The following is a 12,826-nucleotide window of genomic DNA, read 5'->3' as shown; positions in this document are numbered from 1 at the left end:
TTTACAAAGTGAACATGCAAAGAAGATCAAACACCTTTTACAAAAAAACGTAAAACAGCGATGTAGGATGATTTTGAAGTTGAAGAAGTTTTTCGACCTACCCTAACTGTCATGAACCGGAATACACAGAGTTCACGCAGAGCTAGACAAGATGAGCATTTGAGGTTAAAAAGTATATAAATTGTAATTTTTTTTGTTTTTTTTTAGAAAATAACCAATCGTTTCGCTAGATAAGACCGTTCTTCCTCAACTGGGATTGTTTAGAGCCCTTTGAAGCTGCATTTAAACTGCATTTTGGAAGTTAAAACTCAGGGCACCATAAAAGAGAGAAATGAAGAGAAATCCTGAAATGTTTTCCTCAAAAAACATCACTTCTTTACGACTGAAGAGAGAAAGAAATGAACATCTTGAATGATGAGGGGGTAAGTAAATTATCTGAACATTTTTGTTCTAGAAGTAAACTTCTTTATTGATGGATTCCTTTGTTACAAACATACAGCTTTTTGTTTCAGAGGACATCAATGGATGGACTGGAGTGGTTTACTTGTGGATTATTGTGATGTTTTTATCGGCAGTTTGAACTCTAATTCTGATGGCGCTTATTCACCGCAGTGGATCCACTGGTGGTGAGTAAGTGATGCAATGCTACCTTTCTCCAACTCATCTACATCTTAGATGGTCTGAGGGTGAGTAGGCTATATTTTCAGTAAATTTTCATATTTGGGGTGAACTATTCATTTAATGAAAGAAATACTTGAGACAAGCTCTAGTGAGAATGTAAATGATTTTAATCATGCTTACAGACAGAGCAGATAAGATTAAACACACATCCAGTAGAGCACTCTGTAAATGTGCCAGAGAATAAATGAGATTAAAGACTTTAAAAACGAACTCACATCTACAGTATATATATAACAGTTGGGAAGTGTGCTCATTGTACTTTTGATGGATATAACAGAGGTTAGAACCAGGATAAATCCAGATTTCGATTACCTATGTTTTCTCTTGATAGCAACTTATGCTCCTAATAAAGGAAAACACATAGACTAATGCGTTATATAATTAAGATTAAAATTTTAGACTAAACACAAGCGCTAGATTCTTTCTAAAATACTTACAAGTTTTAACTATTTTTAAAATCTATACTTTATTAAATATATTTGAGAGCATAGGGCATAGCCTTACAAAATATTTAGTGTGGAATAAAATATTAAATACTTGGTAAGGATCGTCTGTGCAAAATCACGTTATCCATATCCGGGTTGGTTAAGAATAATGAAGGCTGTCTGTTGCCAACAAAGCTTTGATAATCGTCTGACAAGTATGTGTGAAGTGCCTCCTAGTGGATAAAGCCTGTCATAAATTAAACGAGGAATTGACAGTGTTTCATCGTCTGTGTTGGTCTCTAGCTGTGCTCATGAAACTCAGATGTAGTGCTTGTCAAAATAAATAAACATACTTATGCATCACAGCTAGATTACTGTCTATTAATTAGGTTAAATGTTTGTGTGTGCTTTTAATCCTGCCTGTTAAATATTAGTAGGCTAATTTCAAATATTTATATTCATTTTGAAAATACATTAATTTTGTCTATTAAATGTGTAGTAATAATAATGAAGGTAAGGGTTTTATGGCATAAACATAATTTAAAATACCTAAATAATAAATAACATTATAGCAATAGATAAAAAAAGATAATAATAATAAAGTTTATGTTAAAGGCCTCTTCAGATAAAAAGTGAGTGAATGAAAATTAAGGAATAAGGGAATTATAAAGAAAGGATGATGAAGGCTGAGATGAAGACAGGAAAATAGGAGAGATGGAAGTATAGACCAAAATGATATATTGACAGGAGATAAGAATTTGACAGATAGAAAATGGCACAATAAGTGACAGAGGCCCAGAATGAAACATACGCACTAATGGAGATGTATAGGCAGTCTCTCTCATTCCTTTCTAACAGCAAAGTTAACAGATGCCCATGGCTGGCAGTAGCTCTCTTGATGCTTGTAAAGAAGGCTCGACCCATCTGCACTGTGCATAAGCACCAGCAACAATCAATCCTGTACAGACCCAAAATCAGCTTTGGGTTTAGAAACACCAGCAGAGCAATGAGAATTAATGTTATTTTTTGACTGGTGCAAGAGCTGTAATTAACCGTGTTACCAAACACGTGCTGCGACGGAATCTCTCCCTGTACAGCCAGAATAGCTGTAATGTAAATGTAATGCTGTGAACAAAGAAGGGCTGTTATATAGCAGTTCAGCAAACAAGAAGGTAAAGCAGTAAGCAGTGATTATCGGGGTTCATGCGCTTTAGGACATTTAAGTATAAAAAAGACATTACATATTATTTATCAAGCCTGTAACAACCTAAATCAATTATTTAAAAAAACATTTTGGCGAATTCACATCATTAGCCATAGAAAAGTTTTTTACCGTTTGTGTGTGTTATAGTGCCAGGTGTGGTCCGATCTTCCTAAAACTTTGCATGCTTTTTTAGAATCACCTGTCGCATGAGCTCACCAAGATTCATGAAGTCTTGGGTTTTTGTTTAGGCTTTATAAGCTTTTGGGTATTTTTGGACAGGCCCCTTTTCTAAACGACCCCGTTATCGCTTCCCAAAGGGTAAATTTCAACATTTCTTGATGATTATTCACCTAGAGAGTCCAGAGAATTGCACTGCAGTTTTTTCCAGACTAATTCGCAAAAGTAGGTTTTTTACATTTTCTCAATCCTTTAACAAATGGTTTGATTGACAGCAGTGGTTCTAGAGGCGAAGTTGTTCAGAACAATGAGGTCTATGATACAAATATTGTGCATATGTGTGAAAAACCACACAACAACATACGGCATTGAAAAATTCAATACGCCCCCAGTGGCCAATTTCTTTCAAATTTCTCACAGACCTTTAGGGCTGTGAGTCAAACAGGCCCACAGAGTTTCCTTCTGATCGACCTCTGTTAAAGGAGAAGTCCACTTCCAGAACAACAATTTACAGATAATATAGTCACCCCCTTGTCATCCAATTTGTTCATGTCTTTCTTTCTCAAGACAGTTGTAGAAATATGTCGGTATGTTGAAAAACTCCAACAGTATTTTCTCCCTCAACTTCAAAATCATTTTAAAATCATCCTACATCACTGCAGAAGTTCTGACCCAGTCTTTGCAAAGTGAACATGCAAAGATCAAACACCCTTAACAAAAAAGGTAAAACAGCAAAGTTTTGGGAGAAAACATGATCAGAGTTTATTTACCTACCCTAACTGTCTTGAGCCAGAATACACAGAGTTCAGGGAGTGCAAGACTAGAAGAGCATTTGACATTAAAAAGTATAGAAATTGTATTATTTTTATGAAAATAACCAATTGTTTCGCTAGACGAGAGTCTTCTTCCTTGGCTGGGATCGTTTACAACCACATTTGCGATCGTTTGAAGCCATGTTTAAACTGCATTTTGGAAGTTCAAACTCGGGGCACCATATCAGTCCAATATATGGAGAAAAATGCTGAAATGTTTTCCTCAAAAAACATAATTTCTTTACGACTGAAAAAAGAAAGACATGAACATCTTGGATGACAAGGGGGTGAGTACATTATCTGTAAATTGTTGTTCTGGAAGTGGACTTCTCCTTAAGCTTGTCTAATAGGTGTTAAAAATTCAAGGGCCTATGGTGGCCATGTTTTTTTTTTTAAAACGCAAATGTCCCCATAGCGATTTGTGGCACTTTGGACCAAGACTGTGTGTAATGATTTTCATGTTGTTAGGACAAATGGGTGTGTAGTTATGGCCGAATTTATGTTTTTCCCCTCTTATAGTGCCACCAAGTGACCAATCTCCACAACTTTTGTCAGGTGACCTCAGATTCAGCTCTTACATACACATTAGTTTGGTACCTCATTCCACTCAAAAGTTATAGCCGTTTTAGTAAACGCGGCCCTCCCTCTTTCAAACATTTTGGGGTCGCTTTGCAACAGAGGGCTTTTTTTTTTTTGAATAATTATTGATATTCATTCTTCAGAGAATCTTCCTGCACTGGTTTGGTTCTGATCAAGTGAAAAACCTCGGACTAGTTCTCAAAAGTAGGTTTTTCAAAAAATTCAAAATACCTGAAAAGTTTGTCAGCAACATAAGGCACTTAAACCTGCGACGAATGGTTGAGGAGTTATGAGCGATTTTGTACTTTTGATCGCTGTTGCGCCCTGTCAGGCCGAACTGGATGAGCCTTGGTGACTTTGTAGACAGTGTGAGTACTACCATCTCTCCAAGTTTCAAGTCTCTATGACTTACAGTTTGGTCTGACCGATCAGTTTTACGTGGAGCGTGCTGATCCTTGGTCATTCTAACAATTGTTACATGCGCTCGGACCCCTAAATATTGAGTATCTTACATTCATACTACACATGCTCAAACATACTACACATACTCAGAAAACATCTGATTTCAGGTGCAGGTAGTCACTTGTTTTATTCCTGAACAATCCTGAAAAAAAAAAAAACTGACTAGAAGTTACTAGTTGCCACCTAATAGTGGAAAGATGTACACATGAAAAAAGGGTCACTAGAAACACTGACAAATCAAACATGAAAAAAAAAAAAACACGGCTTTGTAATATACTAGGGCTATATATCTATTTCAATAATACCATGCAGTACAGTAAACACCTGCATGTGGTTTTCTGTTTTTAGTTTTTCACACCAATTCCAACTTCCTCTTTCTTTCTTCTCTATCAATAGAAATCATGTCACAGTTGACCATGCAAATGATAATATGCTAACATAGCGTGTCCAGACCGTAGGACACACCAGGGAGTGAAGGTGCCCCTGTGCCCACGTTTTGGTCAGCCAAGCCAGGGGAAGAGGAGGCGGCACTGAACCTGGCTCCAGTGCTTTGAGGCGTGACATCCAGCCGAGGTTCAATCTGCCTGCACTGCAAAATGATGCAGTAGAACTAAACCCCAGACACAGAAGACATGTTCCAAATCACTTCCCTTCTGTGTAGTGCATGAAATCCTCCTTAAGATACTTAACAAGACTTCAAGAAAGGAATCTCTAATCTGTAAACAGTCCTGCTTTCTTGTGCAATGACACAGACACAGGAAAAAAAAACAACAAAATATATATGAATTTATGTGTCATTGTAAATAATGTAGATAGTCTGTAATTCTGTCATTTCCAGTATATGATGTATTGATTTGTTGTCTAAACGTGTTTACACTCATGCTGCGAGTATGATATGTATATGAGTGTGTAAGAGAGAAATTGGGAGGTTTGGCCCTGGAGAGGCTTCAGGAAGGGGAGTGCGAGGCGTTGTTGTGACGACACTACAGGAAGAAGCTGTCATCGTGGTGGAGTGCCAGGGCCATCTCCGCAGATGGTCTCTATGACATTATCACGTCATCTTCCTCGCCTGACAGAACCTCCACCCGTAAATCCACATGCTAAACAAACTGTTCTTTAAAGGAATAGTTCACCCTAAAATGAAAATTCTGTCATTAATTACTCACCCTCATGTCGTTCCAAAGCCATGAGACCTTCGTTCATCTTCGGAACACAAATTAAGATATTTTTGATGAAATCCACAAGCTTTCTGACAGCAACGCAACTACCACGTTCAAGGCTCAGAAAGGTAATAAGGACATTGTTAAAATAGTCCATGGTTATGTTCACACTGTGAACTGACAATCCTATTTACAGGTGTGAGTTTCAAATTGTGCCATTCACCCAGGCCACGTTCATATGGCAGCAGAATCCGGTTGTCAGTCCTGTATTTGAGTCTTTAATACGATTATGGTCACACACAGTCCAGTTATTTACGGGTGTGACAACCACATTCTATAACCAAACTCACACCCATAAATTTTCAGGACTCAACCGCATTCTCAGAACACACACGCTGTGTGAACAGAACAGGACTGGACAACAAGTTTTCTGTCACGTCATTCATTGCGCGAGAGCTGCTCTGCTGCAAAAATGCAAGTCTACCATGTGTTGCGTGCTTTCATGTGTAGTTTCAGTAACTTACAGTGATGAAGAAATGAGCTGTGTGTCATCAGAAAGTTTTATATCCATTCTCCACCAGAGCCGTTCCTGTCAGTTTTATGTTCTATGCTCAGCTCAAATGCTCCGCACCTTATCTAAATATAAAAGCTGCTGTCGTGTCAGAAAGTGAAAAAACGTTAATTTTTATGGACGTCACCATCTTTGATATTACTTTGGTCACTGTTGCTTTGGTTACTAGTAATTAATACAGGCTTGACTCCGTTGCACGTTGCTTGACTCCCGTTGCAGTATTCAAGACAGTATTCGCTTCTGTAAGTTGCTATGTGAATGGGACATTTCGAGACTCACACCTGTAAGTAAAATCAGTATTTGTCTCGAACACTGTGTGAACGTGCAACGGGAGTCATTTAACAAACGTTTCTATAGGCAAAGTTGTCCGGAATGAGCAGTTCTATCGTATAATAGGAATATCATGCGTATGTGTAAAAAAACCATGCAACGTACAATCGTTTACGCCCTTGAAAAATGTTATATCGCCCCCAGTGGCCGATTTCTTTCAAACTTCTTTCAGACCTTTGGGGCCATGAGTCTTGTCTAACCTTGTCTAACAGGTGCTCAAACTTTGTCGGCCAATGGTGGCCATGTGGTGGCTAATGTCATGAACGAAAGTCAAAGACTGACACAGAAGAGAAGAAATTGTTGAATAAAGTTGTTATTTTTGTTTTCTTTGCACACAAAAAGTATTCTCGTAGCTTCGTAAAATTATGGTTGAACCACATATTTTTATGATGTCCCTATTACCTAACGTGGTAGTTGCGTTGCTGTCTATGCAGGGTCAGAAAGCTCCCGGATTTCTTCAGAAATATCTTAATTTGTGTTCCAAAGATGAACAAAGATCTTACGGGTTTGAAAAGACATGAGGGTGAGTAATTAATGACAGAATTTTCATTTTTGGGTGAACTAACCCTTTAAGTTCAGTTGGAGTATTGGTCATTCTTACTGTCTACAGTTCTCATTCCAAAATATCAGCCATCATAGGCCACGTTCACACAGCAGCAGAATACCGTATTTGAGTCCTTAATACGATTACGTTCACACACAGTACAGTTATTTACGGGTGTGACAACCGTATTCTACAACCGAACTCACACCCGTAAATTTTCAGGACTCACAACCGCATTCTTGGAACACTCGGGCTGTGTAAACAGAACAGGACTCGACAACTAGTTGTCTGTCACGTCATACAGTGCGAGAGAGAAAATTTCATCGGAAAGTTTTATATCCTTTTTCCACCGGAGCCGCTCCCTCCCATCAGCTTTGCATTCTTCGCGCGGCTCAAATGCTCCGCTCTCCACTCAAATTTAAAAGCTGCTGTCATTAATGATGATTTGATGGATGAACTCGCGGGTAGATTGGATTTCAGTTTTACGGACGTCGCCATCTTTGATATTGCATTGGTCTGTGTTGGTATGGTTACTTGTAAGGAATACAGGCTTGACTCCCATTGCACATTCATACAGACAATATTCAAAAAGCGACTGTAAGCTGCTGTGTGAACGGGACATTTTGAGACTCACACCTGTAAGTAAATGCGGTTGTCAATCCCAAAAACTGACAGTGTGAACGTGGCCATAGACTATGATGCAACATTTGCAATAATAGAAAAACAATAATGTTTGAAGGACATAGCACAAAGCACTAATGGAGGAATCCTTTGACATCTTTCTGGTTTAACAGGGTACATGATATGCGTTCTTGTAGTGAAATTAAAATCACCTTGTCTTTATCTAAAGGCTCACTGCACTTATGGACAAGAGCACTCTAAAGCAGTGGTACTCAGTCAGGGAGCCAGGCCCACTAGGGGGCCTCAGCAAACTTCCAAGGGGGCCTTAAGATGACTTAAAATGATTTAACATATTTTTTCAGTAAGTTTAAAACTAAAAAAAAAAAACATCAAGACATTGACTTTTGAAAATTTGACTTTTAAGCATAGAAAAGTAAAGTACATTTAAAAAATCTTTACATATTTCATAAAGAACACACATTTTCTAGCTCTAAAATATTTTATTTGGTTAAAAATTATAAAACAATTATATTTTTTAAATATCCTGTTAATAAAGATTGACTGGAATAATTATTGAGCTGTTGAATATTGCTATGGACCCTGGAGTCTAAAAGCTTAAGAAGCACTGCTTACCTTATTTTTTCCTGCAGGCCCCTGGTTGGTCTGTCAAGGCCACTTTGCTTGACAACATAGGATTGTCTATATATTCTCAAAATGTATTCTTTTTAATAATAATTGACAATAAAATTACTTCATAATTTTCAATAAAATAGAAGGTGAAGGTTGAAAACCTCCTGCTCTGTTTCTCAATGAGAAACAGGTCTATTAATATTCTGACTGATATTCCACTACTGTCATTCTCCCTTATATGTTCTCTCACTACATTTCGAAGAGGACCAATATATGAGCACAGTTCAGCGCAATCTTATCAACCCTCCCTCTAATCAGTCAAAGACGCTTAACACTTTGAATGACCTTCTTGTAAGTTTACCTTCCCTTAATCTGCAACCTGTAGTTTTACATTCCATAGTTCAGCTCGACTCATTCCTTTTCAGGTTTTGCTCTTACGCACTGCCAGCTCATAACTGTAGTCCAGTTCAGTCTTCCTGTTGTTCTAGTACAAATACAGATGTATCAGGGTTTAGCCAGTTAGCATGATTCAGTCAGTCCAAAACATCATCGGCAGCCACTGAAACACTCCAAAAAGTACAGACGAATACATGCACCCATGTACTTGTCTTAAACCAGAGCATAATTATGTGGTAAATCTCCCAAAACATTAACAGGAGCTGACTCAAAAGTGGATTTCATTACATAATCATGTCATACTGAACACAAAACATGTATAAACATACTCATACATACCAGATACATGCTTAAAACCAAGTAGGTCTAGACTGTTCTTATATTTTATTTTCTAAGTGGCCTTTATCTGATCATCAATTGATTTGTCCTTGTAAAAAATCATCTGAGCATATGATTCACAGTTCTTCCAGTGGTTCCTCTTATCAAAAACAATTCATTTAGACTTGATGTGAAATACTGTATTTACTGTATAAGATGTGATCCGTAGGGAATGTGAACATGTCTACTTTAACTGGGAGAATTTAATCTAAGCTCTGTGTGAGTGTGTGTGTGTCGGTGTCCTGACTGTGGCTTTTCATGTCCTCAAGTGATCTGCTAATCATCAGGGTTTTCACTGTCTAACAGCACAGAGTCTTTCTTTTGTGTGTTTAAATAAAAAAAATGTTGCCAGATATAAATACCAGTGCTTTGTGGTTCAAAATAGGACACAAATAGATTTGCACATGGATTATGCATGAACATATTGTGAGTACATGAATAGGTGTGTTTGTGTGTCTTTCTTACCAGTCTACCTTACTGTGTAATTCATTTTACTAATGGAATTGGCTTTAAAATATTTAACAGATCTCAGCTGGTCTAGGTATGTGTGTGATAGTGCATGTGGGTTTAGTTACATTTTTCGATCATGGATAAGTTCTGTGGACTTGCTTAAGTCTGAGTGATCATAGAATACATGGGTTTTACTTTTACTTTTTTTTTCCTGGTATAAGCATAAACATCTGAAGTGAAGAGATAAAACCTGATTCCAACTCACCTGCCCATGACTCCATTTCATGATTTAGAAAGACCTATAATCTTTTGTAAAGTGCTACAAGGTAATATTATGAGTTTCATATAGTCACCTTCCTCTGAGTCTTTCTGTTTTGTCACAGAATTGGCCTTGTCAACATAAATGTATTTGTCTAAGAAAACAACCTCATATATAAGTGTATGATTACAGTACACCTTACGGTCATATTTTGAAAGCATTAGGCACATGTTCTCTGTGAGATTTATATAAACAAACTGTTATCTAACAAAAAATAAACCTAGCATGAAATGTAGCTAGTTTTAAACCTGTTCCGTTTCACAGGTCATGACCTTCCAGACTGTATCCAACAATTAAAACCTTTCACGAGTGTCATAATTTTAATATTTTGAAGTGATATTCATTTTATATTTGATATTTATATATTTGTTTGATTTCACTGCTTTACATAACATTTTACATTTTACACATTCACGAAATGGGACATTCAGAATCTTTCACGACGTGAATACTATACAATTTTCATAATTGTTTAAATTCATCAACAGCTGAAATATGCTACCCGTCTTATTGTGAGAATAAACGATCAAACAAATACTTGTTTTAAAACGTAAAGTTGTAGTCCAGGAACGTGTAGTTGTATTAAAATGAGTAGTTACATTTTATTTGATCATGTTTTAAAAGTGTATTTAAATAAATAATTCACCCAAAAATGAAAATTCGCTAAAAATGTACTCACCCTCAGGCCATCCGAGACGTATACGAGTTTGTTTCATAGTCACAACAGATTTGTAGACATTTAGCATTACTTGCACACCAACAGATCCTCTGTGAATGGGTGTTGTCAGAATGAGAGTTCAAACTTAGGGGTGTGATATATATCGTCTTCAATATTCAATATTGTAATTGGTTACAAAATGTGATATTGATTTTATACTGTTCAGTAAACAGTAAGTTAATAAGAGACACGTTTTAGACACCGAATTAGCTGTTTTTACTATTTTTTATTTGCAAACGAAAAAGCCAGAGTGTCTCTGAGCAACATAACTGTGTTTCGTTCCTGAATGAATCAATTTAAATGATTCGGTTCAATTTCAATGACTCACTTATTAACTGTGACTTATTGCTGCCACCTATCCTAGTTTTAATTTCACATTTAAAGTATCTTTTCATTTTAAAAATAATTTCAAATATCAGTATTCAACGTTTTATGTTTAAAATATCAAAACATTATTTATGCATTTGTACCTGCAGGTTAAAGCATTCCATGTCCTGCTGAGCTGCATTAAACAGTGTGTAAATACATGTCACTTCAGATGCAACTTCTGCAAACATGACTTTTGTTGATACTGGTCACATTTGTTTGATAACTGTCTAAATGTATTATTATGATTATAACTGACTGATTGTAAGGATTTGACTCAAATGCAATGCACACTTTTAGAAAAAGTGGCTTTAAGGTAAAAATGCCCATAAAAGGTAAAAATCAATTCAGACTTACTGGAAAAGAATCATTTATATCACAACTGTGAACTGACCACACAGAATATGAAGAACATCAAAAACTTTAGGAGTCAGCTGTCCACAGTAGTCCTTAAGATACCAGCACAATAACAAACTCAGCAAAATATCGTCTTTTTATCGTTATCGAAGTAATCCACATGACTCTAGTCCATCAATTAACTTCTTGTGAAATTGAAAGCTGCAAGTGTGTAAGAAACAAATCCATTATTAAGGTGTTTTAACTTTAAACCATTGCTTCTGGCCAAAATACGAGCCTGTAATCAATAACATCTCTTCCTTCTGTTGACTTCTCACATCAAAATCCACCAACATATTTGTTTAGAATGCTTGTTGCTTCACAGGACATTCACTGATAGGAGGAGTGCACATATCAAGCACAATTTACAAGTGAAAACAGTCCAAAATTATTCTAAACAAATATGTTGGTGGATTTTAAAGTGAGAGGATGACAAGTGGAAAAGGTATTATGAATTATGGACAGAAGCAATAGTTTAAAGTTAAAACACCTTAATAATGAAATTTCTTTATTACACAAATGCAGCTTTTTGCTTCACACGATATTAACTGATACACTGTAGTCATATGTTTTTTACTAACTGTTTGGATTCTCATTCTGAGGATCACCTCAGAGGATCTATGATGAGCAAGTGATGTTATGCTACATTTATCCAAATCTGTTACTATAAAGTAACAAACCCATCAGCATCATGGATGTCCTGAAGTTAAGTGCATTTTTAGTAATTTTTTTTTTTTTTTTGGGTGAATTATTCCTTTAATTTACATAGCTTATATTAGCTTGATTTCCTGAGGTTGACAAACGTCATTTTCCGAGTGTTAATCACCTCCTTTCAGTGCTTATCTGTTCATTTATTAAGAATCCAAGCTGTGTCTTGTATGTACTAAAATATGCTTAGTCATTGGTTAGCCCAGAGGCAGTCCAGAAGTCCAAGTCTCAGCATGACTAGTAAAATGTGAAAAACACTAATCTAAGATTGAGCAAACAAACAATGAGGTCATGTTCTTATTTAACACTGTTTGGTCCGTGTTGCCCACATAGGTCTACATCTAATGCCATCGACATTGTGAGAAAACACCTGGTTGCAACATAATAATGCTAATTGGCCAACCAAACTGCTATTAGTGGTTTGGACAGTCATTATCGTGATTGCAACCATGACTGTGGTAAATATGTGAAAACAAAGTTGTCAAAACAAAATTTTGTTTTCAAAATGACATTTCTTTAACCCTCATTAAAGGAAAAGTTCACCAAAGAAATGAAAATTTTGTCATGCATAGAAACATAAAAGGAGAAATATTGCAGAAAATAGTGTGTCACACATTTTCATGCTATAACTATAAACAGGGCTAAAACTTTCAAGCATCAAAAATGATGCAAAAGTATCATAAAAGCATGCTAAACAGTCTTTATAAAAAGAAGAAAGAAAATCGTGAATTATACAGTTACTTGGCACAGATTTGCATTCGTTTTTTTTTTTTTTTTTTTTTTTTGTAATCTAGGAAACTTGTTACGACTATTCTGTCACAGAATTTTAAACAGACATTTAAAGCATGTAGGAGTTCGCACCATACTGTATGCCAATTAAATTTGCATGTGGACAGTTA

The sequence above is a fragment of the Labeo rohita genome, unplaced genomic scaffold, assembly GCF_022985175.1.
Source record: "Labeo rohita strain BAU-BD-2019 unplaced genomic scaffold, IGBB_LRoh.1.0 scaffold_119, whole genome shotgun sequence".
In the NCBI taxonomy this organism is placed as follows: Eukaryota; Metazoa; Chordata; class Actinopteri; order Cypriniformes; family Cyprinidae; genus Labeo; species Labeo rohita.
This window is presented reverse-complemented; position numbering follows the sequence as displayed.